The sequence below is a fragment of the Stegostoma tigrinum genome, chromosome 5 (assembly GCF_030684315.1).
Source record: "Stegostoma tigrinum isolate sSteTig4 chromosome 5, sSteTig4.hap1, whole genome shotgun sequence".
Taxonomy (NCBI): domain Eukaryota; kingdom Metazoa; phylum Chordata; class Chondrichthyes; order Orectolobiformes; family Stegostomatidae; genus Stegostoma; species Stegostoma tigrinum.
In genome coordinates, this window is record NC_081358.1 from 125558851 (window position 1) to 125583466 (window position 24616).

Here is a 24616-nt window from a genome sequence, read left to right on the forward strand (position 1 = left end):
TGATATGTGTCCCATCCCCAGGGAAGTTGCAGCTTTGCTGTCGAATTTTCAGGAAGATGAAGTGCTTCAGATCAATAATTACTGACACAGGACGTGCGGTTACATTAACCAAGTAAAATACTGAAGAGGTAACCAGCTTGAAAATCGGGTGAAGGTTTCTGGTTGTTCACCCGTGGTTATATTGCCCCTTTTGGTGTGGCAGGAGACAGGTGGGACTGCTATCGGAAGAAGCTAACCTTGTGGACCCCATCAACATCAGGAAACCATAGCATAGTGGTGTTCAAATTCATTTCCAAATGGTGAAGGCAACTCTGAGCAGATCCAACCAGGGGCCAGTGAGAAACCAAGACGCCCACAGCTTAGCTTTAGGAGTAAGCATCACTATGAATCAAGAGCAAGAGTAGGCCACTCAGCCCCCTGAGCCTTCTGTACCCTTCAGTAAGATCATGGCTTGTCTGGTCACTCCACGTTCCTGCCTGCCCCCAATAACCTTGCACCCTCCCCCACTTATGAGAAGCTATTCAACTCTACCTTAAAAATATTCAAGGACTCTGTCCTTTTTGAGGAAGTAAGTTCCACAGAGTCAGAGGTCCACAGCACAGAAAAAGGCCTTGGGCCCATCGAATCTCTGCTGATCAAAAGTAATCATTGTAACTCTTCTAATTGATGGGCCACATTGCCTGCTTCTACATTATAGGGATTCTGTGATCCCATTTTCCAGCCCTAGGCCTTGTATTACAAGGGCACATCTGACTATTTCTTCAGTGTGATGGGGGTTCCTGCCTCTCCCACCCTGACAGGCAGTGAGCTCCAGATTCCCACCTCCCTCTGGGTGACAATGTTTTTCCTCCCATCCCCTTGAAAACCTCCTGCCCCCTCACCTTAAATCTGGTCACTGATCCCTCACTCTTCTATTCTTCTACAACCTTGTTGAAATGCCCAAGATCCTTTAGGGGCCATGGCAAGGCAGATATGGATTTTTTTTCTGCGATTCTGTGGGTCCATCGAGGGGCATAGTTTCTTCCTGTCACTTGTGAGTCTTGGAGGGAAGAAGGTGCTCCAGTCTTAAACAGGTGGACCCTCATTTTGAAACAGCGATTCCCCAACCACCACCCCCCCGCCAACTTCAGTTCCTCTTCCCCTTTCTTGTCCTCCAATTTTCGCACATCGTAGGTTTCAGTCACTCCACTGTCAGCGCTTTCAGCAGACTGTGGGAGGAGGGAGATGTATGGGGAAGATCTCTGATCTCGCATGTTCCCTTCCTAAATGCCTCAGCTTCTCACAGTCTGTTGAAATGGCCAGACCTGTCCCCTTTAACATTTCTCAATGTGGCTTGCTGTCTCTCTGTGCAGTTGCTCTCTGACAGGAAACTGCAGGGGGTGGGCCCATTAGAAATGTGGAGCCTATTCAAGGAAAAGCTCCAGTGTGTCATAGATAAGTATGTACCTGTCAGGCAGGGAGGAAGCTGAAGAGCGCGGGAACCGTGGTTTACGAAGGAGGTGGAATCTCTTGTCAAGAAGAAGGCTTATGTTAGGATGGGATGTGAAGGCTCAGTTAGGGCGCTTGAGGGCTACGAGGTAGCCAGGAAAGACCTAAAGAGAGAACTCAGAAGAGCCAGGAGGAGACATGAGAAGTTGTTGGCGGATAGGATCAGGGTAAACCCTAAGGCTTTCTATAGGTATTTAAGGAATAAAAGAGTGACGAAAGTAAGATGAGGGCCAATCAGGGATAGTTGTGGGAAGTTGTGTGTGGAGTCAGATGAGATAGGAGAAGCACTAAATGAATATTTTTCAACAGTATTCACTTTAGAAAACGACAATGTTGTCGAGGAGGATTCTGAGATACAGGCTACTAGACTAGGTGGGATTGAGGTTCATAAGGAAGAGGTATTAGAAATCCTACAGAGGGTGAAGATAGATAAGTCCCCTGGGCCAGATGGGATTTATCCTCAGATCCTCTGGGAAGCCAGGGAGGAGATTGCCGAGCCTTTGGCATTGATCTTTAACTCGTCATTGTCTACAGGAATAGTGCCAGATGACTGGAGGATAGCAAATGTGGTTCCCATGTTCAAGAAGGGGAGTAGAGACAACCCTGGTAATTATAGACCAGTGAGCCTTACCTCAGTTGTTGGTAAAGTGTTGGAAAAGGTTATAAGAGATAGGATTTATAATCATCTAGAAAAGAATAAATTGATTAGGGATAGTCAGCACGGTTTTGTGAAGGGAAGGTCGTGTCTCAAAACCTTATTGAGTTCTTTGAGAAGGTGACCACACAGGTAGATGAGAGTAAACTGGATTTCAGCAAGGCATTCGATAAGGTTCCCCACAGTAGGCTATTGTACAAAATGCGGAGGAATGGAATTGTGGGAGATATAGCAGTTTGGATCGGAAATTGGCTTGCTGAAAGAAGACAGAGGGTGGTAGTTGATGGGAAATGTTCATCATGGAGACCAGTTACTAGTGATGTACCGCAAGGATCGGTGTTGGGTCCACTGCTGTTTGTCATTTTTATAAATGACCTGGATGAGGGCGTGGAAGGATGGGTTAGTAAATTTGCAGATGACACTAAGGTCGGTGGAGTTGTGGACAGTGACTAAGGATGCTGTAGGTTGCAGAGAGACATAGATAAGCTGCAGAGCTGGGCTAAGAGGTGGCAAATGGAGTTTAATGCAGACAAGTGTGAGGTGATGCACTTTGGTAGGAGTAACCGGAAGACAAAGTACTGGGCTAATGGTAAGATTCTTGGTAGTGTAGATGAGCAGAGAGATCTCGGTGTCCATGTACACAGATCCTTGAAAGTTGCCACCCAGGTTGACAGGGTTGTTAAGGCGGCATACAGTGTTTTAGCTTTTACTAATAGAGGGATCGAGTTCTGGAACCAAGAGGTTATGGTGAAGCTGTATAAAACTCTGGTGCGGCCGCACTTGGAGCATTGCGTACAGTTCTGGTCACCGCATTATAAGAAGGATGTGGAAGCTTTGGAAAGGGTGCAGAGGAGATTTACTAGGATGTTGCCTGGTATGGAGGGAAGGTCTTATGAGGAAAGGCTGAGGGACTTGAGGCTCTTTTCATTAGAGAGAAGGTGGTTGAGAGGTGACTTAATTGAAAGATATAAAATAATCAGAGGGTTAGATAGGGTAGATAGGGAGAGGCTTTTTCCTAGGATGGTGACGGCAAGCACGAGGGGGCATAGCTTTAAATTGAGGAGTGAAAGATATAGGACAGATGTCAGGAAGTTTCTTTACTCAGAGAGTAGTAAGGGAATGGAACGTTTTGCTTGCAACGGTAGTAGATTCACCAACTTTAGGTACATTGAAGTCGTCATTGGATAAGCATATGGACGTACATGGAATAGTGTAGGTTAGATGGGCTTGAGATCGGTATGACAGGTCGGCACAACATCGACGGCCGAAGGGCATGTACTGTGCTGTTATGTTCTATGTTCGAACGCCTTGAGACATAGCTTGCTGTGCTCATGTTGCTGGGGAGACCCAGGTTGTCCAGCAAACATTGCAGTGTAACCCCATCGGAATGCATAGCTCTTGGTCCATTTCTGTTTTATTTTCTACCCACTCCAGTAAAATCTATCAAATTGTCTCAGGTCTGCTGTATTAACTGTGAGCAAAAATGTGATCAGATCTTTTAAGCGCACTTCATGCCAATTACCTTTGTTACAGTAATTTCCATCCTTACCTTCAGTGTTAAGGTATCAAGTACATTATTATAAAATTAAGTTGTAGAGCAACTGGGGTGAAGGAATCATTTAGCTCAGTGTAAATAGCCACACACTCGTGATATTATGAATTTGCAACACACAGCCATAGAAATTATTTCTTCACACTCTAATTCTTGTGTTCAGTGATGTAAATACTCTGAACAGTTTTGGAAAGATAGTCTGGCATTGGAGGCAGTCCAGAGGAGGTTCAGAAAGCTGATCCTGGGATAGAATGAGGAGGGATCGAGTAGGATAAACCTGTACTCATTGGAGTTTAGGAGAGTGAGGGATGACATTATTGAAACATACAAGATTCTTAGGAGACTTGACAGGAGAGGTGTGGAAAGCTTAGTAATAGAGTCATAGAGTGATACAGCATGGAAACAGGCCCTTCGGCCCAAACTGGTCCAAGCTGACCATGGTGCCCACTCAGCTGGTTCCAATTGCCCGCATTTGGTCCTTATCCCTCTCAACCCTTCCCATCCATGTACCTTTCCAAATGTTTATTAAATGCTGCTGTTGTACCCGCCCAACCCCTTTCTCTAGCAGCCCTCCACATACACACACTCTCTGCTTGAAGAGGCTGCCCCTCAGGCCCTTCTTAAATCTAACCCCTCTCACCTTAAGCCTATACCCTCTAGTTTTCAATTCCCCATCCCTGGGGCGGGGGTGGGGTGGGGTGTAAAAAGACCATTTGTGTTCATCTTATCCATGCCCTTCATGATTTTATACACGTCGACAAGATCACCCCCCCCCATTGCCCTACATTCCAAGGAATAAAGTCCTATCCTGGCCAACCTCTCCCTATAAGTCAGGCCTATTAGCCCTGGTAACATCCTCGTAAACCTTCTTTGCACATTTCCCAGTTTGACTGTGTTTCCAATAACAGGGTGACCAAAACTGTACACATTACTCCGAATGTGGCCTCCCCAATAACTTATGCCACTGTAATGTAATGCCCCGACTCCTGTACTCGATGCCTCCTTTGTAGTTCCCCCTGTGGGAGAGTCTAGGTTCAGAGAGAATAAGCTCAGAATGAGGTGTTATCCACTTAGGACTGAGATGAGGAGGGATTTCTTCTCTCAGAAGAATTGCAGAAAATACGGAGGCATGGGATCGAGGGTGATTTAGCGGTTTGGATCGGGAATTGGCTTGCTGAAAGAAGACAGAGGGTGGTAGTTGATGGGAAATGTTCATCCTGGAGACCAGTTACTAGTGGTGTACCGCAAGGGTCGGTGTTGGGTCCACTGCTGTTTGTCATTTTTATAAATGACCTGGATGAGGGCGTGGAAGGATGGGTTAGTAAATTTGCAGACGACGCTAAGGTCGGTGGAGTTGTGGATAGCGTGGAAGGATGTTGCAGGTTACAGAGGGACATCGATAAGCTGCAGAGATGGGCTGAGAGGTGGGAAATGGAGTTTAATGCGGAAAAGTGTGAGGTGATGCACTTTGGAAGGAGTAACAGGAACAGAGTACTGGGCCAATGGTAAGATTCTTGGTAGTGTGGATGAGCGGAGAGATCTTGGTGTCCATGTACATAGATCCCTGAAAGTTGCCAGCCAGGTTGACAGGGTTGTTAAGAAGGCGTATGGTGTGTTGGATTTTATTGGTAGAGGGATTGAGTTTTAGAGCCACAAGGTCACGTTGCAGCTGTATGAAACTCTGGTGCGGCCGCATTTGGAGTATTGCGTACAGTTCTGGTCGCCGCGTTGTAGGAAGGATGTGGAAGCATTGGAAAGGGTGCAGAGGAGATTTACTAGGATGTTGCCTGGTATGGAGGGAAGGTCTTGTGAGGAAAGGCTGAGGGACTTAACCTTCTTCTAACAAAAAAGGCCTCAAGAGGTGACTTAATAAAGACATACAAGATGATCAGAGATTAGATAGGGTGGACAGTGAGAGCTTTTTTCCTCAGATGGTGATGACCAGCACAAGGGGATAGAGCTTTAAATTGAGGGGTGATAGATATAGGACAGATGTCAGAGGTAGGTTCTTTACTCAGAGAGTAGTAAGGGCGTGGAATGCCCTGCCTGCAAGTGTGGTAGATCCGCCAACTTTAAGGGCATCTAAATGATCATTGGATAAACATATGGATGATGATGGAATAGTGTAGGTTAGTTGGGCTTCAGATTGGTTTCACAGGTCCGCGCAACATTGAGGGCCGAAGGGCCTGTACTGCGCTGTAATGTTCTATGTTCTAAGTGACTCCGTGGAATTCTTTACCACAGAGGCCTGTTGAGGCTGGTTCATTAAGGCTGTGTGAGAGACAGTTTTAGTTTGTGAGGGAAAGGGTCACATGATAACCCCTGATTTCTATTGCTCCAGCAGACTTTCCTGATCCTGAATTCCTCAAATTCCTCCCTCAAACCTCTCTGCCTCCATGCCCTCTGCTTTCTTCCTGTGCTGTACCATTCCATGAAACTCCTCTTATTAACCATGCCCATGTCTCCTTCGTGTGCTAAACATGCTACTGAAATGCAAGTTGTTGTTGCCTTTTCCAAGCTGTGCAACATCGGTCATGTCTGAACTTGAAGAAAATTTCCATTTGAGAATTGAATTACATCCAGCATTAATACGTTTACTCTTCGAGTTTCCTTCCACAGCACCTTCCAAACCCATGACCACATCCATCTCGAGGGACAAGGGCAGCAGATACATGGGAACACCACCCCCTGCAAGTTCCCCTCCGAGCCACTCCCCATCCTGACTTGGAAATATGTCGCTGTTCCTTCAGTGTCACTCGGTCAAAATCCTGGAATTCCATAAGGCCGTAAGACATAGGAGTGGAAGTAAGGCCATTTGGCCCATCAAGTCCACTCTGCCATTTAAATTCCTCCCTTATGGCATTGTGGGTAACTTTGCCACAGACTCAGATGCAGAGGGATCTAGGCATCTTACTGCACAAATCGCAAACGTTTAGTCTCCGGTACAGCAAGTAATTAGGAAAACTCGTAGAGTTTTATTGTTTGTCATGAGGGGCAGTAAATACAAAAATATGGTGCAGTAATGCAGGATATTGGTGAGACCACATCTGGAGTACTGTGTGCAGGACTGGTCATCATACTCACAGATGGGTGTTAATGTCTTGGAAGCAGTTCAAAGAAGGTTTACTTAGACTAATACCTGGAATGTGGGAGCAGTTTACTGCAGATGCTGGAATCTGCACTAAAAACAAAAGCTGCTGCAGATCATAGCAGGTCAGGCAGCATCCATGGAGAGAGAGTTAACTAACGTTTCGAGCCGAGATGACTTCCTCAGAGCTGACATGAAGTGTGGAGGGGCAGCATTTATGCAGTAGTGGGGCATTGGGTGGGGGAGGGTGGTGTGGGTTTGGGAGGGGGGGAGGTTAGAGTGGAGAGAATTATGTTGAAAGGTTAGACAGCCTAAGCCTGTATCCTCTGGAGTTTAGAAGAGTCAGAGGTGACTTAATTGAAACATTTATAAGACCCTTCGGGGACTAGACCGGGTAGATGCAGGAAAGATGCTTCCTCTTGTGGAAGAATCTAGAAATAATGGCCATTGTTTAAAAATACAGGGGTGTCCATTTAAAACCGAGAAGGCAAAATTTTTTTTTAAGCATAAGATCGTGAGTTTTTGGAACTTTTATCCAGAAGGTGTAGAAGCAGAGCCCTAAATTTTTATTTTCAGGACAATCTGGATAGAAGCAAGGGGCTGAGAGATCCAGAGACCATTGCATGAATGAAGAACCATTCGATCGACCAGGATCCTATTAGCAGGTGGGGGGAGCCGTTTGAAAGGGCATAGTGCTCCTAGCCCGCATACCCCATCAAGCGTAGCAGCCCCCCCCCACTCCCCTTGGGGTCGGGGATGGGTGCATGTTCCGATTTGGAAGTCGGGGGGATGATTAGGAAGTGACTCGCTAGGAGCGAGAGCTCCTGTAGAAAGCAGGAGGGCAGGCAGTGAGATAAGGATGTAGCACATGGCAGTGACAGCTGTCTCCAGGTGCTCAGTTCACTAACTGATTTCGCTGAACACCAGCTTAATCGATGTCAACTGACAAGTAAACAATACTTAGTATCTGTCTCCCAGTAGCTACAAACCCTGCAAAATACTGCTTTTCTTTTTCAACCCGGGAGTTTGAAATGGTTCCTGAATATCCCTGCTGATATTGCAGGCGACTGGAATCTCTCAGGCATCTCCGGATTCAGCCTTTAATCCTTCAAGGAAGGTGGACATTGCTGGCTGGGCCCAGCATTTACCCCCCCAGCTCTAGTTGCCTCTCGAGAAGACGGGGGTGAGCTGCCTTGTTGAACCACTGCAGTCCATGTGCCATACGTTGACCCACAATGCCCTTAGGGAGGGAATTCCAGGATTTTGTCCCAGCGACACTGAGGAAGTGACAATATATTTCCAAGTCAGGATGGTGAGTGGCTTGGAGCGGAACTTGGAATTGTTTCAAAGAGCATTGTAGAGATTGGATGAGAGAGGGAGAGGATTAGGGACAGAATTCCAGGCAGCTGAAGGCATGGCTGCCAATGGTGGAGTGGTTTAACATCAGAGATACCAAGAAATGGAACATCCCAAAAAGGTATGGATAATGGTCAGCGTGATTGTGTTATAGCTCCTCAGAGGAAAGACTAATAGCTGCAAAAGCAGCTGTCTTCCTCCCCCCCCCGCCCCCCACTCCCCCCCCCCCGCCCCCACTCCCTCCCCCCCCCCCCCGCCCCCCACTCCCTCCCCCCCCGCCCCCCACTCCCTCCCCCCCCGCCCCCCACTCCCTCCCCCCCCGCCCCCCACTCCCTCCCCCCCCGCCCCCCACTCCCCCCCCCCGCCCCCCACTCCCCCCCCGCACCCACTCCCCCCCCCCCACACCCACACCCCCACCCCCCCACACCCCCCCCACACCCCCCCACCCACCCCCCCACCCACACCCCCCCCCCCCCCCCCCCCCCCCCCACATGGATACCAGTGAACCTTCTAATCATTCTCCATACCCCCAACAAAGGCCCTCTCCCGGAACACCTAGGAGCTACTTTCAGGGCTATAGGAACTGATTATATCCAGCACCCATTTACAACCCCCCAACCTCCCGACTCACCACCAGATCCAATTCCCAAGAGCATCCAGCAAACTGAGGAGTTTCCCAGCTCATGCTCATTGGGATTGAGACATACAATCTGACCCTCAAAGTCTGATTCCCTCTCGGTTTACGAAACCCAGCGGGTTCACGTTTCAATTTTCCTTGTCGCAGAATTGGCCTGACCCATGGGCAAATCATTTTCACTTTGTCTGTGAAGTAGCTGCACAGAGGCCAGTCACCCAGTCACCCAGTCACCCAGTCACCCAGTCACCCAGTCACCCAGTCACCCAGTCACCCAGTCACCCAGTCACCCAGTCACCCAGTCACCCAGTCACCCAGTCACCCAGTCACCCAGTCACCCAGTCACCCAGTCACCCAGTCACCCAGTCACCCAGTCACCCAGTCACCCAGTCACCCAGTCACCCAGTCACCCAGTCACCCAGTCACCCCTTGTGCACAGTACACAGGCTGTGACCAGCCAGCTCAGAGTCATTACCCTGAACTAAGGGGATTCTGAATCCCTTGTATATATTGGTTGGCTCTCCTGATTGGCCCAGGATAGAACAGAATATCCTTTATTGTCACTTGTACTACAATACAGAAATATGGGAGTATGGAGAGAAGATTTTACAATGGCTGCCTTTTAATTAATAACCCCAAGGATTGCATAGTAAATGAGACCCACATGGTTCCAATCACCAGACAATTCAACAAAAGTCTGGAATTTGGAGTCTAATGATAGTCATGAATCCATTGTCACTTGTTGGAAAAACCCATCTCTGGCAGCAATGCCCTTTTAGGGAAGGAAACTGCCATCCTTACCTGGTCTGGCCTACATGTGACTCCAGACCCACAGCAACATGGTTGACTCTTAAACTGCCCTCTGGGTAATTAGGGATGGGGAATAAAAGGTGCCTGGCCAGCAACCCCCTCATCCCCAGAATGAATAAAAGAAAATTACAAAAACCCTAGCTCCACAACTTCCTGCAGCAAGGAGTACCAGAGACTCTCGCCCCTCTGAGAGAAGAATATCCTCCTCATCTCAGCCTGAAATTGGCACCCGTTAGGAGCTGGGCTTGTGACTGGAAGTGTGTGTCTGTCTTCCTGTCATGGCTTGGAATTGGGATGTGATCCTGGGACTTTCCCTGCATCTCAGGGGGTGGGGTGTGGGAGATAGGATAGGGGTGGGGCAGCAGTCCTGCAAAGGTTAACCAAGCTTCCCACCTCTCCTCATCCTGCCTCATCCCTCCTCTACCATGCGCTGACTTGCTCTGGGACCTCGGAAAACCATGTGCTCGCTTCGTTTAAGAAGGAAAAACAAAGTCTTCCCACAAGAGGGGAAGTGAGAGATTTATTTTTCCAAAGTGAGTTATGACCTGGAATGCAGTGCCTGAAAGAATGAGGGAAGCAGCTTTCTGAAGACTGGGAAAATTAGCCAAAGTTCTGCTCCGTTCATTTATGTAGCACCATTAATGTGGCAAAACCTCTCCAGCACAGTGCAGGAGTTGTACCACATTAAATCTAGCCCACCCCCACCCCCAGCAGTTTTTCTATTTACTCGTGGGATGTGGATGTCACTGGCTGGGCCCAGCACTTACCTCCTGTCCCTAGTTGCCCCTTGAGAAGGTTGGGATGAGCTGCCGCCTTGAATCGCTGTAGTTAGACCCACAATGTCCTCAGGGAGGGAATTGCAGGATTCTGACCCAGTGACAGTGAAGGAACAGTGATATATTTCCAAGTCAGGATGGTGAGTGGCTCGGAGGGGAACTTGGAGGGGGTGGTGTTCCCATGTATCTGCTGGCCTTGTCCTTCTGGATGGAAGTAGTTGTGGGTTTGGAAGGTGGTGTCTGAGGATCTTTGGTGAGTTTCTGCAGTGTATCTTGTAGGTAGTACACACTGCTGCTACTGAGCGTCGGTGGTGTGGGGAGTGGATGTTTGTGGATGTGGTCACAGCTGGAGATGAAGTCCTGTCGATGCTGTTCCTGGTGAGACAGGCACTGAGCCGGCCCCAGTGGAGGGAAACAGGATTTGGGATGAGGGTTTGGGGGTAGGGCTGAGGATGGTAATTCAAATAGACCTGTGGGTGGGAGTGCAGTAGCAGAAGGCGACTCATCCCAATCTGAGTGCCATCAATGTACCTCCGGAATGTGGGAGCACAGAAAGATCCCATTCAATTCCTTGTGTTTTTCCTCTTCAAACAGCAATTTCAGCCATTCCATTCACCCACCTTTATCTCACAAACCAATAAGGTTGTTCCTCTGTGTTGGCCCAGCTTCCCTTCTGGAATTTTCTACAGTATTCGGAACAGTCTAATTGGCAGGAATACCAGTACGTAGAGGTCGTTCAGCCCATCAAGACTGTACAGCCTGGTGATGGGCAAATCCAATGGGATGCCCCTCTCTCCCGCTCTATTCTCAGGGTTGTTTCCCACAATGCTATATCCGTCAGGAATCAAGGATTGTGTCAGTTCCCTTGGCCTTGCAGGGAAGCAGCAAAGGGTGTGGGACTCTCGAACAGAGAGCCAACACTAGAACATGGGGCCAAATGGTCTCCCTCTGTGCTGTGTAAGTCTTAAAACCAGGTTTCTATCCTCTGTGTGGCTTTGGAGGGTGAGGGTCTTCGGGAGTAATTGTGGGGTGGGATCATGGGAGGTGGGGGTGTCAGACTGTGTCCAGACCTAGCAGGTAAGCCAGGGAACGTTCTGGTCTGTGTGTTTGGCTCGCTGTTCAGCGGAGACCTCACAGCTGCTGTTTGTTTTCTCCACTGTATCAGTCATTAGGAAGTCCGGCATTCCGCCTGTATGCATTACTGTATGTCTGTGTCCCACAGGCACGCGCGCACGCACGCACACACGCATACACTCATGCTCACACACAACAGACATACAACAGACACATACAGACACACACAGTCTTTCGCACACACACATGCACACACTCACCCGCACACGTGCACACCTCTCTCCCTCCTCCTGGGACCTTGCCCAGTGGGGTCTGGGTGTTCCTAGGGGATGTTTCTCTATCAGTGTGACTCTGCCCTTCAGGTGAAATGTTTGTCCAAAGCCCTTGCCTACTCTCTCAGGGGCAGAGGGAAGATTTTCTGCCCCCTGCTATCAAAGAGGAGCTGAGCATTGCTCTTCCTGCCCTTTGAGGCCAGTCATTCTGCCCTGAACAGCATCTGCAGAGCAGCTGGCCGTAACCAGGCTGTGTTTGAGAGGCTGAGCTGTGCACAACATGACTGCAACAATTGACATGACAGACCATGCGCGGTCACTGGATGAGCCATCTAGCAGCAGAGGATACCCCCCTCCACCACACAGCCCCGTGCACGCCTGTGCCACTCACGCCCACTCCCACCCCACACACCACCACCCCCACACAGCCCTGTGCACGTCTGCACATGCCCGCCCGCCAACCACACATGCACACCACCCCGCCCCACACACGCACACCACCCTGCCCACACACCCCTCCCCCCAGGCACACCCCCACAGATATGGCCAGTCTTGCCTGCCCCTTTGGTTGGGCCCTGTTCCCATCCAGCCCTCCTGGTTTGGAACGTGAATGTATGGCTCTCTCCACAACTGCTCCATCGTCTCCCTCAGGGAGGGGAAATCTGCTGCCCATGCCTGGATTGATCTGTATTTCCCAACGCAGGGCGGTGATCCTCTGTTGCTGAGCAAGCCACTCAGAGTGGGGTAATAATCGCTGGCTTTGTCAGTGATACTGACATTCCCGGAAATAAGCTCACAAGGACGTGGTCGTTATTCAAAATCATTACTGCCTTAAGACCGTAACACACAGGAGCTGAAGTAGGCCATTCGGCCCATCGAGTCTGCTCTGTCATTAAGTGAGATCGTGGCTAATCTGATAATCTTCAACTACACGTTCCTGTCTTCACCACCTAACCCCCCTCACTGATTAAGACTCTGTCTCTCCCAGCCTTGAATACACCTAATTCCCCTCTGCGGTAAAGAATTCCACATATTTAGTCCCCGCTGAGAGAAGTAGTTCCTCTTTTTCTCTTTCTTGAATGTGTGACCCCTTATTCTGAGATTGTACTCTCTGGTGCTCCCACAAAGGGGAAACAACCTTTCCACATCCACCCTGTCAAGGCCCTGAAGAACCTTGTATGTTTCATTTGAAGTTGTAAGTCATTCTTCTAAACTCCAATGAGCAGAGGCCCAGCCTACTCACCCTCTCCTCATAAGACAGTCCCCCCCACACCCCCATACCCAGGATCAGCCGAGTGAACTTTCCCTGGACTGCCTGCAATGTCAGTATATCTTTCCTTTAAATAAGAGACCCAAAGCTGTTCACAGTTGTGGTCGGATTAGAGCTCTGGATGGTTTTAGTGACACCTCCCTACCTTTCTACCCCATTCTGTTTAAAGTAAGTTGATTGTAAAGCACTTTGAGACATCTGGAGGTGGTGAAAGGTGCTATGTAAATGCAATATATGAATCATTGTGTGCCCCTTTTTGCAAGTTTAATTACGAGTCAATACAGATTTACAAATACAAACGCACTCAACACTCTCATTCTCAAATATGCACTCTTCACTTTTTTTTAATAAAAGAAATTCTGGCAGGCACAGTTTTTAGTGATAGGTTCATGAGATTGATTGCAGAGATGAGGAGTTTGACTGATGAAGCAAGATTGAGCAGGTTTGGCCTGTACTCTGTGGAGTTGAGAAGGATGAGAGGAGATCTCATTGAGGTGTATTAAGGATTGACCAGGTAAACACAGTGAGGATGTTTCCTCAGGAAATCTGCCGTCCTTACCTGGTCTGGCCTACGTGTAACTCCAGACCTACAGGAATGTGGTTGACCCTTAACTGACCTCTGGGCAATTAGGGATGGGCAATAAATGCTGGGCTGGTCAGCGGTGCCTCATCCTGTGAATGAATTTTTTTAAAATTGTGGAACAGTCTGGAACGAGAGGTCATAGTTTCAGGCAAAGTGGGGTGGGGGGGCGTGGGGTGAAATCAGAAATAAAAGTAGAAATTGCTGGAACGGCTCAGCAGGTCTAGCAGTGTGTGTTAACGTTTTGGGTCGAGTGACCCTTCCTCAGCATCCGCAGTTATTTTGGTTTTTAAATGGAGATGTTATTTCCCTCAAAGGGTTGTGAATCTATGGCAGTCCCTCCTCTAGAGTGTGGTGCTTGCTGGCACACTCTTCTTTAAACTTCCTCATAGATTTTCAACTAGTACTGGGTTGAAGGATGATGGAGGGTGGCCAGGAAAGTGGGAGTTGAGATGAGATCAGCTGTGATTGTGTTAAATGGTGGAGCACACTCAAGGGGCTGAATGGCCTCCTGCTCCTAGTTCTGTATCCTGTGTTTATTTTAATTTTTGGTTAGTAAGGGATGGCATTAAAGCTGATCAGGCTTTGGTTTACATTTCAGTGGTGCCTCACCCCTCCCTGAGATGGCGGCTCCAGCAATGGGGAATGGACGGTGTTTTAAAATGAGCAACACTGGAATTGTTTACCTCTCTCGGGAGTGGTGAATGTGGACAGTTCAGGAATTTTCCATGGGGCATTTAATACTCTCGAGGGGCACAAGGCATCAGATTTCTTATGCAGCTTAGGGTTTTTTTTATTAAACTAAATATTTAGCACTGAAAAAAATTTGTATACTGTTTTAATGAAAGTCACTCTCACACCCTCTCCAGAAAAAAATCGCAAATTAAAATTAGCTAAATAATTTTGTTGGCTGTTAAGCAGCAATGAAATGATATTTGCTACTGTCAGTGCAGTAGGTTATAGTGTAAGATATTCAGATTGTAAGATTTCTTTGAGATTCTGTCGAATCCTGGTCCCTATTCAATTAATTTACAATGCATTTTCTTTATGTCCATCTAGTACAGTATTTGCTGCCCATTGGGCTAAAACTTGCCTTTGGTTTTTCATTATCCATGTTGAATAAAACATATATTACTTGTGAAAAGCAGACTGTCTCTCTTGCTCTGAGAGGATGGTAACCATGTTAGGATGGCAACAGTGGCTGGTACTGCTGCTTCAAAGTACCAGGGACCCAGGTTCAATTCCAGCCTCAGTTTTGTGCAGAATTTCCTCTGGGTACTTCGGTTTCCTCCCACTATCTGAAGATATGCAGGTGTGGTGGATTGGCCATGGGAAATATAGGGTTATAGGGATAATATAGGGGTGATGCGTCTGGGTGCTATACTCTTTGGAGAATCAAGTGGACTGAATGGCCTGATTCCACACCTAGGGTAAGGTGTTTAAGAAGGCATATGGGATACAGAGATAGTAGGAACTGCAGATGCTGGAGAATCTGAGATAACAAGGTGTAGAGCTGGATGAGTACAGCAGGACAAGCAGCATCAGAGGAGCAGGAAAGCTGATGTTTTGGGTCTGGACCCTTCTCAAGACATGGAGTACAAGAGTTTGGAGGATATGGTTCCATGGTGGAACTGAGGAAGGGACTGGAGGGTGAAAGAGAACAGTGTTTCAGGCAGAGACAGAGATTGCCAAACCCACAAGAGTTCACCAGTTCAAATCCCAGGATCGGTAATGACTACTGATGGGAGTTTAGTAGAATGGCAGGGAGGGTAGTGAAGCTACAGATTTTAGTTCTAAATACAGAAATGGATAAATACTTCATATAGAAGGCGAGAGGGTAGGGTGGGAGGGAACAGCGTGGGATGGGCACTAATTTGGTAGCTATTTTGAAGTGCCTAGCAGGTACAGTGGGTCAAATGGATTCACTCTGTGCTGCGCCTTTCCACATACCCTCACACCCTTTCCAGCTTGATTGCCTCGTTTGGGGGGGATCTGAATTTTCTCAACAGGATTTCAAGAGGGACTGTTTGGGTAGACAGGAAGAAACACTCCCTCTTTGTAGATGGGTCAGTAACCAGGAGGAACAGCTTCACAATAAGGAGCAGGAAGCTTTGAAGAGATTTAAGAATTTTTTTTTCACCCAGAGGCTGGTGAGAATCTGAAGCTTACCGCCTGTAAGGGTGTGAGAGACAGCAACTCTCATAACATTGAAGAAGTATTTAGGTGCACACTTGCAATACCAAGGCAAACAAGGCTATGGGCCAAGTACTGGGAAATGGGGCTAGACTGGCACAAACACAATGGGCTGATGGGCCATGCTGTCACACTCTGACTCTGAAATAATTCCTTTGTAAAGGTGTGGCACGTAGGCCGTTTGGCCTGTTGAGTCCACACTGACCCTGCAAAGAGCATCCTACCCAGGCCCACCTGCCCCCTAGTCTATAACCCTGCATTTACCATGATAATCTGCCTAACTCACACATCGCTGGACAATTTTTAGTATGGCCAGTCCACCCATTCTGCGCATCTTTGAGCTGTGGGAGGAAACCAGAGCACCCAGAGGAAATCTGTACAGACGCGGAGAGAACAGTGCAAACTCTGCAGAGAATTTAAAAAAATGCTGAGTTCAATATTTTCGAGGGTTTCCAGGGGCTCCTATTTCATTGTATAAAGCTCCATTTATGAGGACATGTAATCACAATCAAACATTACCTTCTGGAGCCTTTTTGAGGTTCCCACATTTTTATTTGTGCGTTATTAAATCACTTCACCATCACTGAATCTCACTCTTACCTGTGTATGTTTTTGTAAAACCCTCCCATGCCCAAGAACACACAAAAGGGGGTAGATTTTATCTTCACCAGCTGCTGCATTTTGCCCTTCCTAGCTGTACCTGTAACAGTGGCTTCCCTGTGTTTTCTAACTCTGTCTCCCCTCAGGCCTTAACAGTGTTGGAGGTTGGTGTCCATTCTCAGCCCCTCTACCGGGCTTCAGACCCCGTCCCTGCTGGAGCACGTTCTGGGATACCAGTCTGTCGGCCAAGTGGTCACTGGCCAGAGTAACACCTCCAGCTCCTCCAATCGCAGCTCCTGGACTGGCAGTGCCCCAGAGAAGAGGCCTGTGATTTGAGGAGCAGCTTTTCGCCAAGTCTGTCATCCAATCACAATTCTGCGTATCCTTCCAGCTCTGGCTGAAGCTTACAATGTGAATTGTTCTGCCCCATCTGGGGTGCCGAGCAGGCATGACAGTGCCTTCGATCTTCATGGTGTGCATGTTGCATGGGTCCTTTGAAGGTGAATCAGCATGCCTTCCTGTGTGTTTTTAATCCTGGCTTTGTGGCTCACACGCAGACACAGTCATAAACACACACGCAGGCACACACACACAGTCTCTCTCACACACACACACATACACACACAGCAACATAGACACACAGCGACACAGTCTCACACGCAAGCACAGTCTCACACGCAAACACACAGACACACGCAAACACACAGACACACAGTCTCTCTCACACACAGACACATAGCAACATAGACACACAAAGACAGCGACACAGTCTCACACACACACAGGCACACAGTCACACACAGCGTCACAGTCACACACAGCGTCACAGTCACACACAGCGTCACAGTCACACAGTCATAAACAAGCACACACACACAGTCTCTCACAGACACATAGCAACACAGACACACACACAGCAACATAGACACACACAGACAGTGACACAGTCTCTCACACACACACACACAGCAATACAGTCGCACACATGCACAGTCGCAGACGCACACACAGCGACACAGACACACACACAGCAACATAGACCCACACAGACAGCGACACAGTCTCACACACACACAGACACACACACACACAGACACACACAGCGACACAGTCACACACACAAACACACAGTCATAAACACACACAGTCTCACACAGACACACACTCAAACACACAGACACACACACACACACACACACAGCGTCACAGTCATAAACAAGCGCACACACACAGACACACACACACAGCGTCACAGTCACACAGTCATAAACAAGCACACACACAGTCTCTCTCACACACAGACACATATCAACACAGACACACACACACAGCAACATAGACCCACACAGACAGCGACACAGTCTCTCACACACACACGCAGACACACACAGACACACACAGCGACACAGTCACACACACCAACACACAGACACACAGTCATAAACACACACAGTCTCTCACACACACATTCACATAGCAACACAGACACACACACACAGCAACATAGACACACAAAGACAGCGACACAGTCTCTCTCACACACACAGACAGCCACACACACACACACCAACACAGTCACATGCACGTGCGCACACTGCGACACAGAGTCACAGACACACAGTCATAAACACACACAGCCTCTCTCTCACAGCCACACAGTCACAGTCACACACACAGTCACACACACACCGAGACACAGACACACACACAGCGACACAGTCACATGCAGAGTCACACACACAGATGCAGCCACACAAACACACACACGCGCAAGCACGCGTGCGCGCTCACACAGTCACAAATGTGCAACCATACACAGGCGCACATAGACACACAGTCACAAACGCGTGCACACACACAGACTCGCGCACACACACCGAGACTCAGTTGCTCGCGCGCGAGCGCAGACACCAGCTCCTCTGTCTCTTTCCTACCTCAGGGATTCAATCTCCACTGTCCTCTCTCTCTGGCCTGTTGCCCCCATTTGAAGGTTTTGCTGAACAAACAATTTTTCTAATTTCAACCAACACCTTAAACCTCACTCCACCACCAACACTCCCAAAACTTTCTACCAGATTTACTTCAGTCTTTCTTTGGCACAAAACCAGGACTCGGTGCATCACCTGTGTCAGCGCTGAGAGCCAATGCTTTCAGGCAGGAGTTGTAACTGACAACATTGAAGGTTAATGTTCTAATTGCAATCAATAGCTGGAGAATTTCTGACATTCTAGATTTTTCTTTATCTGCCTGCCCTTCGTGGGAGTCACATGAGCCTCTTAGGGCCAGCAATGCCTGGCTTTGCTTTTTTCTTGTTTACAGCTGGTCAATGGTTCATAGGGGGCGAGAGGGAGGGTGATATCAAAGAGGGGGAGAGATGTGAAGGATGGAGAGATCAGAGAGAGAGATGAGAGGGTGGGAGAGATGAAAGAGAGGGTAAATGAGAGATGGAGAGAGATCGGAGGGAGAGAGAGATCAGAGAGAGTGGAAGATCAACAGGGACAGATGAGAGAGAGAATGAGGGAGCGTGAGACATGAGAGAGAGGGAGAGATTGGAGAGAGGGAGAGAGTCGAGATGGGGAGAGAGCGTGAGAAATGTGAGAGAAAACGAGAGATATGGGGGAGAGAGGGAGGGAGCGTGAGACATGAGAGAGAGGGAGAGATTGGAGAGAGGGAGAGAGTCGAGATGGGGAGAGAGCGCGAGAAATGTGAGAGAAAACGAGAGATATGGGGGAGGGAGAGGTAAGAGTGAGAGAGTGAGGAGGAATTAAAAGGGAGCAAGTGGCAGAGGGACCTCCAATCCGAGTCCTTTCAACTTTTCCGGATTGCAGAGATTGTCAGGATTCCCACTAATGGAGCGGAAAAGGAACTTGCATTGTCTCACACACAAGAAACAAAAAGAAACAGAAAAGGATAATTTAATCTGTCTCTCGCGTGTCTCCTGTGGTTCTCTCTCTGCCAATCTTAATTTATTAGAGCTGGGGAGTGGGGTGGCAGTGTGAGGGGGGTGCGGAAGCGTGCACGTTAGCTCCTTGCTGCAGACAGACAGACAGTGTGGCTGGAAGACCATGGGACATTCACAATTGTGAGTGGAACAGTCAGTGTAAACATGGCAAAAGATCACCTCATTCTAATGAACATTTAAAAGGCCACAAGGAAACGAAAGCAGGAAAACTCGAATTTATAATCTGGAATTAAATCAGAAGCACCTCACTACCTGCTCATAGAACATAGAACATAGAACATAGAACAGTACAGCACAGAACAGGCCCTTCAGCCCACAATGTTGTACCGACCATTGATCCTCATGTATGCACCCTCAAATTTCTGTGACCATATACATGTCCAGCAGTCTCTTAAATGACCCCAATGACCTTGCTTCCACAACTGCTGCTGGCAACGCATTCCATGCTCTCACAACTCTCTGCGTAAAGAACCTGCCTCTGACATCCCCTCGATACTTTCCACCAACCAGCTTAAAACTATGACCCCTCATGCTAGCCATTTCTGCCCTGGGAAATAGTCTCTGGCTATCAACTCTATCTATGCCTCTCATTATCTTGTATACCTCAATTAGATCCCCTCTCCTCCTCCTTTTCTTCAATGAAAAGAGACCGAGCTCAGTCAACCTCTCTTCATAAGATAAGCCCTCCAGTCCAGGCAGCATCCTGGTAAATCTCCTCTGAACCCTCTCCAAAGCATCCACATCTTTCCTATAATAGGGCGCCCAGAACTGGACGCAGTATTCCAAGTGCGGTCTAACCAAAGTTTTATAGAGCTGCAACAAGATCTCACGACTCTTAAACTCAATCCCCCTGTTAATGAAAGCCAAAACACCATATGCTTTCTTAACAACCCTGTCCACTTGGGTGGCCATTTTAAGGGATCTATGTATCTGCACACCAAGATCCCTCTGTTCCTCCACGCTGCCAAGAATCCTATCCTTAATCCTGTACTCAGCTTTCAAATTCGACCTTCCAAAATGCATCACCTCGCACTTATCCAGGTTGAACTCCATCTGCCACCTCTCAGCCCATCTCTGCATCCTGTCAATGTCCCGCTGCAGCCTACAACAGCCCTCTACACTGTCAACGACACCTCCGACCTTTGTGTCGTCTGCAAACTTGCTGACCCATCCTTCAATCCCCTCATCCAAGTCATTAATAAAAATGACAAACAGTAGAGGCCCAAGGACAGAGCCCTGTGGAACCCCACTCACCACTGACTTCCAGGCAGAATATTTTCCTTCTACAACCACTCGCTGTCTTCTGTTGGCCAGCCAATTCTGTATCCAAGCAGCTAAGTTCCCCTGTATCCCATTCCTCCTGACCTTCTGAATGAGCCTACCATGGGGAACCTTATCAAATGCCTTACTGAAGTCCATATACACCACATCCACAGCTCGACCCTCATCAACTTTTCTAGTCACATCCTCAAAAAGCTCGATAAGGTTTGTAAGGCATGACCTACCCTTCACAAAGCCGTGTTGCCTGTATTTGATCAAGCCATGCTCTTCCAGATGGTCATAAATCTTATCCCTCAGAATCCTTTCTAACACCTTGCAGACGACAGACGTGAGACTTACTGGTCTATAATTGCCGGGGATTTCCCTATTTCCTTTCTTGAAGAGAGGAATAACATTTGCCTCTCTCCAGTCCTCAGGTACGACTCCAGTGGAGAGCGATGATGCAAAGATCTTCGCAAGTGGCGAAGCAATTGCATTTCTCGCTTCCCAAAGCAGCCGAGGACAAATCTGGTCCGGGCCTGGCGACTTGTCAATCTTAATGTTTGACAAAATTTTCAGCACATCAGCTTCGTCTATCTCTATCCATTCCAGCATGCACACCTGCTCTTCAAAGGCTTCATTCACTACGAAGTTCGTTTCTTTCGTAAAGACAGAAGCAAAAAACTCATTTAGGGCTTCCCCTACCTCCTCAGGCTCCACACACAAGTTCCCTATGCTATCCCTGATCGGCCCTAAGTCAGAAGTCACATTACACCAGGCTATAGTCCAGAGATAATGGGAACTGCAGATGCTGGAAAATCCGCGATAACAAGGTGCAGAGCTGGATGAACACAGCAGGCCAAGCTGCATCAGAGGAGCAGGAAGGCTGACGTTTCAGGCCTAGACCCTTCATCTTTTCTAAAGAAGGGTCTAGGCCTGAAATGTCAGCTTTCCTGTTCCTAGGACGCTGCTTGGCCTGCTGCGTTCATCCAGCTCTACACCTTGTTAACCAGGCTATAGTCCAACGGGTTTATTTGAAATCGCAAGCTTTTGGAGCACTGCTCCTTCGTCAGGTGCAGTCAGGTCAACAGACTCAGAGTTTTGAAGAAGGGCCATCAGACCCAAAACATAAACTCTGATTTCTCTCTGCAGATGCTGCCAGACCTGCTGAGCTTTTTCCAGCAACTTCTGTTTTTATTTCTGATGTACAGCATTTGCACTTTTTTCGGGTTTTATTCAGTAACGTTTGAAGCCTGTTGAAAACTCGGTGATGGGATTCCGAAACGTTGATTCTGAAGTTCACTGGAACAGCCTGTAACATCCATCAGTTCAACTCCAAGGCTGTGTAACTACAAACTGACACTGTGACCACACAGAGTGCTTTGAGCAATGCAGTACGTCACAAACACAAAACAGCCCATTACTGGGGGCTGTCTCTGCTGGTAGTATTTTAATTACAGGAATGTGAGATGGCATATTAAGAATTACACACTAAATATATGTATATAATGTATACAACATGAAGCACACTGGTATCGCTCTGTAGGATAGCACAAGCAGTTTAACATTCTCCTGTAAATTAATGGCACGGTGCCCATTTGTAATCTCAAATCAATGTTTATTTTCTTTATTTGTTCACAGGATGTGCACATTGCTGGCTAGGCAGCATTTATTGCCCATCCCTAATTGCCCAGAGGACAGTTCAGAGTCAACCACATTGCTGTGGGTCTGGAGTCACACGTAGGTCAGACCAGGTAAGGATGGCAGTTTCCTTCCCTAAAGAACATTAGTGAACCAGATGGGTTTTTCCTGACAATCAACAATGGATTCCTGGTCATCATTAAGATTTTTAATTCCAGATATTTATTGAATTCAGATTCCTCCATCTGCCAGGGATTAGAACCTGGGTTCCCCAGAACGTTACCTGGGTCTCGGGATTAACAGTCCAGCAATAATACCCCGAGGCCATTGCCTCCCCCATGTAAAAGGGTACTTCAGAGTAAAAGAGTTCTCCCCCCATTCGCGGTCAATATTCAAGTTCTGAAGGAGGGTCACTAGACTCGAAATATTCACTTTTTTTTGTCCCTTCTCCACACAGATGCTGCCAGGCCTGCTGGGCTTTGCCAGCAATTTTTGTTTTTTTTTGGCTTTGGATTTCCAGCATCTGCAGTATTTTGGGTTTTCTTATTAAATCCTTGACAGCTGATGTGGTCAGTCACAAGCTCGCAGCACACAATGACACTGCTCCATTTCCTACAACAGTGACAGTGTTTCAGAAAATGACTTCTCTCAAAGGTTCATGAATCTGTGGGATTTACGTCCCCAGAGTGTGGTGGGTGCTGGGTCACTGAGTAAATTTGAGGAGGAGATGAACACATGTTTAATTAGTAATGGGTTGAAGGGTTATGGGGAGTGAGCAGAGAGTGGACTTGAGGCCAAAATGAGATCAGCCATGATTGTACTGAACGGTGGAGCAGGCTCAAAGGGCTGAATGGCCTGCTCCTGCACCTAGCCCTTATGTTTTTTCAAAGGCTGTAGAACACATCAGAATGTCATGCAGTTATAAAAAGCTGCTAGCAAAATGCAGACCAACCATGGGTGTTATGGAGCATCGACATCTCTAGTCTAGGTGCAACTCCCTGGAGGTATATCAGAACATATCTGGGCAGGTTGGATAAAAAATATTTTTTTGAAGAAGCGCAAGCATTTATGGCTTGAATCTGTGAAGGGATTTCCGAGTCAGCCCCCAGCTATTTCAGTTTTACTGCTGACAGTACCACCCAACCTTTCCATGTCAGTGGGGCAGATGTTATTCACACACAAGGTGGTAGTGGTCAGTGAGTTCAGGATTTCAGAACGTTTGCACAAGGAGCTAACATGATACAGTGACGCGGGATTAACAATGGGCTGTAGGGCAGAGAATGTCACATGCAGTAAAATCTCCAGTCTGATGCATTTGCAAACATCGTACCTCCAACACGCACTCACACAATCACACTCACTCACTCACGGCAGTGCGGTCATAACAATTCCACTGGACGGGTAGCCTGGAGTGTGTAATGTTCTGGGGAGACGGGTTCATCTCCCACTGTGGGAGACCGGGAAATGTGAGTCCCCCATATACAAACATCTGGAATTAAAAGCTAATGCTGACCATCATTGATTGTCATAAGACCCCCTTCTGATACAAACAGGGTGGGATGCTGCCATCCTTACCTGGTCTGGCCTACATGTAACTCCATACCCACAGCAATGTTGGTGACTCTGAACTGCCCTCCAAAATAGCCCTATTAAATCAGTTTAAGGACAGTTAGGGATGTGCTATAAATGCTGGCCCAGCGCCCTCAACATGTGAATGAATTAAAAAAAAGAGACGTGGTCTTGAAATTTCTACAAAGAAAGGGTGGCATGCGGGCTCTGGGGTTAGCACTGCAGCCTCACAGCGCCAGGGACCCAGGTTCAATTCCTCTCTCAGGTGACTGTGTGGAGTTTCCACATTCTCCCCGTGTCTGTGTGGGTTCCCTCCAGGTGCTCTGGTTTCCTCCTACAGTCCAAAGATGTACGGAATGGGTATACTGGCTGGACTAAAAATTGTCCAGCAATGTGTGGGTTACAATGGTAGGTGCAGGGTTATAGGGTAGGATGCTCTTCAGAGGGTCAGTGTGGACTAAACCGGTCAAATAGCCAGTATTCCACACTATTGAGACTGGATTTTAGTCTATGACTAAACAATGCAATAAAATGAACCCAAGCTTCCAGGAACTGCTGATCTTGGAGGCTGAGAGAACACAGTGTGGAGCTGGATAATACACAGCAGACCAGGCAACATCAGACTAGCTGGAAAGCTGACGATTGAATGGGGAACATTCCTCAAGTGAGAGGGATGGGGTGTGTTTTTCACACAGCACCGACAGACTGTGTGTGTGTGTGTGTGTGTGGGTGTGGTTGTGTGTGTGTGTGTGTGTTTGTGTCTGTGACTGTGTGTGTGACAGTGACTCTGTGCGTGACTCTGTGCGTGACTCTGTGCGTGACTCTGTGCGTGACTC

At 47.9% G+C, this 24616-nt stretch overlaps 1 protein-coding gene across 5 annotated transcripts in view; it reads left to right on the forward strand.

Annotated features, from left to right (window-relative positions):
• Positions 1-24616, forward strand: part of LOC125451750 (zinc finger protein 521) — a 609775-nt gene that overhangs the window by 31119 nt on the left and 554040 nt on the right. The gene's annotated exons all lie outside the window — the stretch shown is intronic.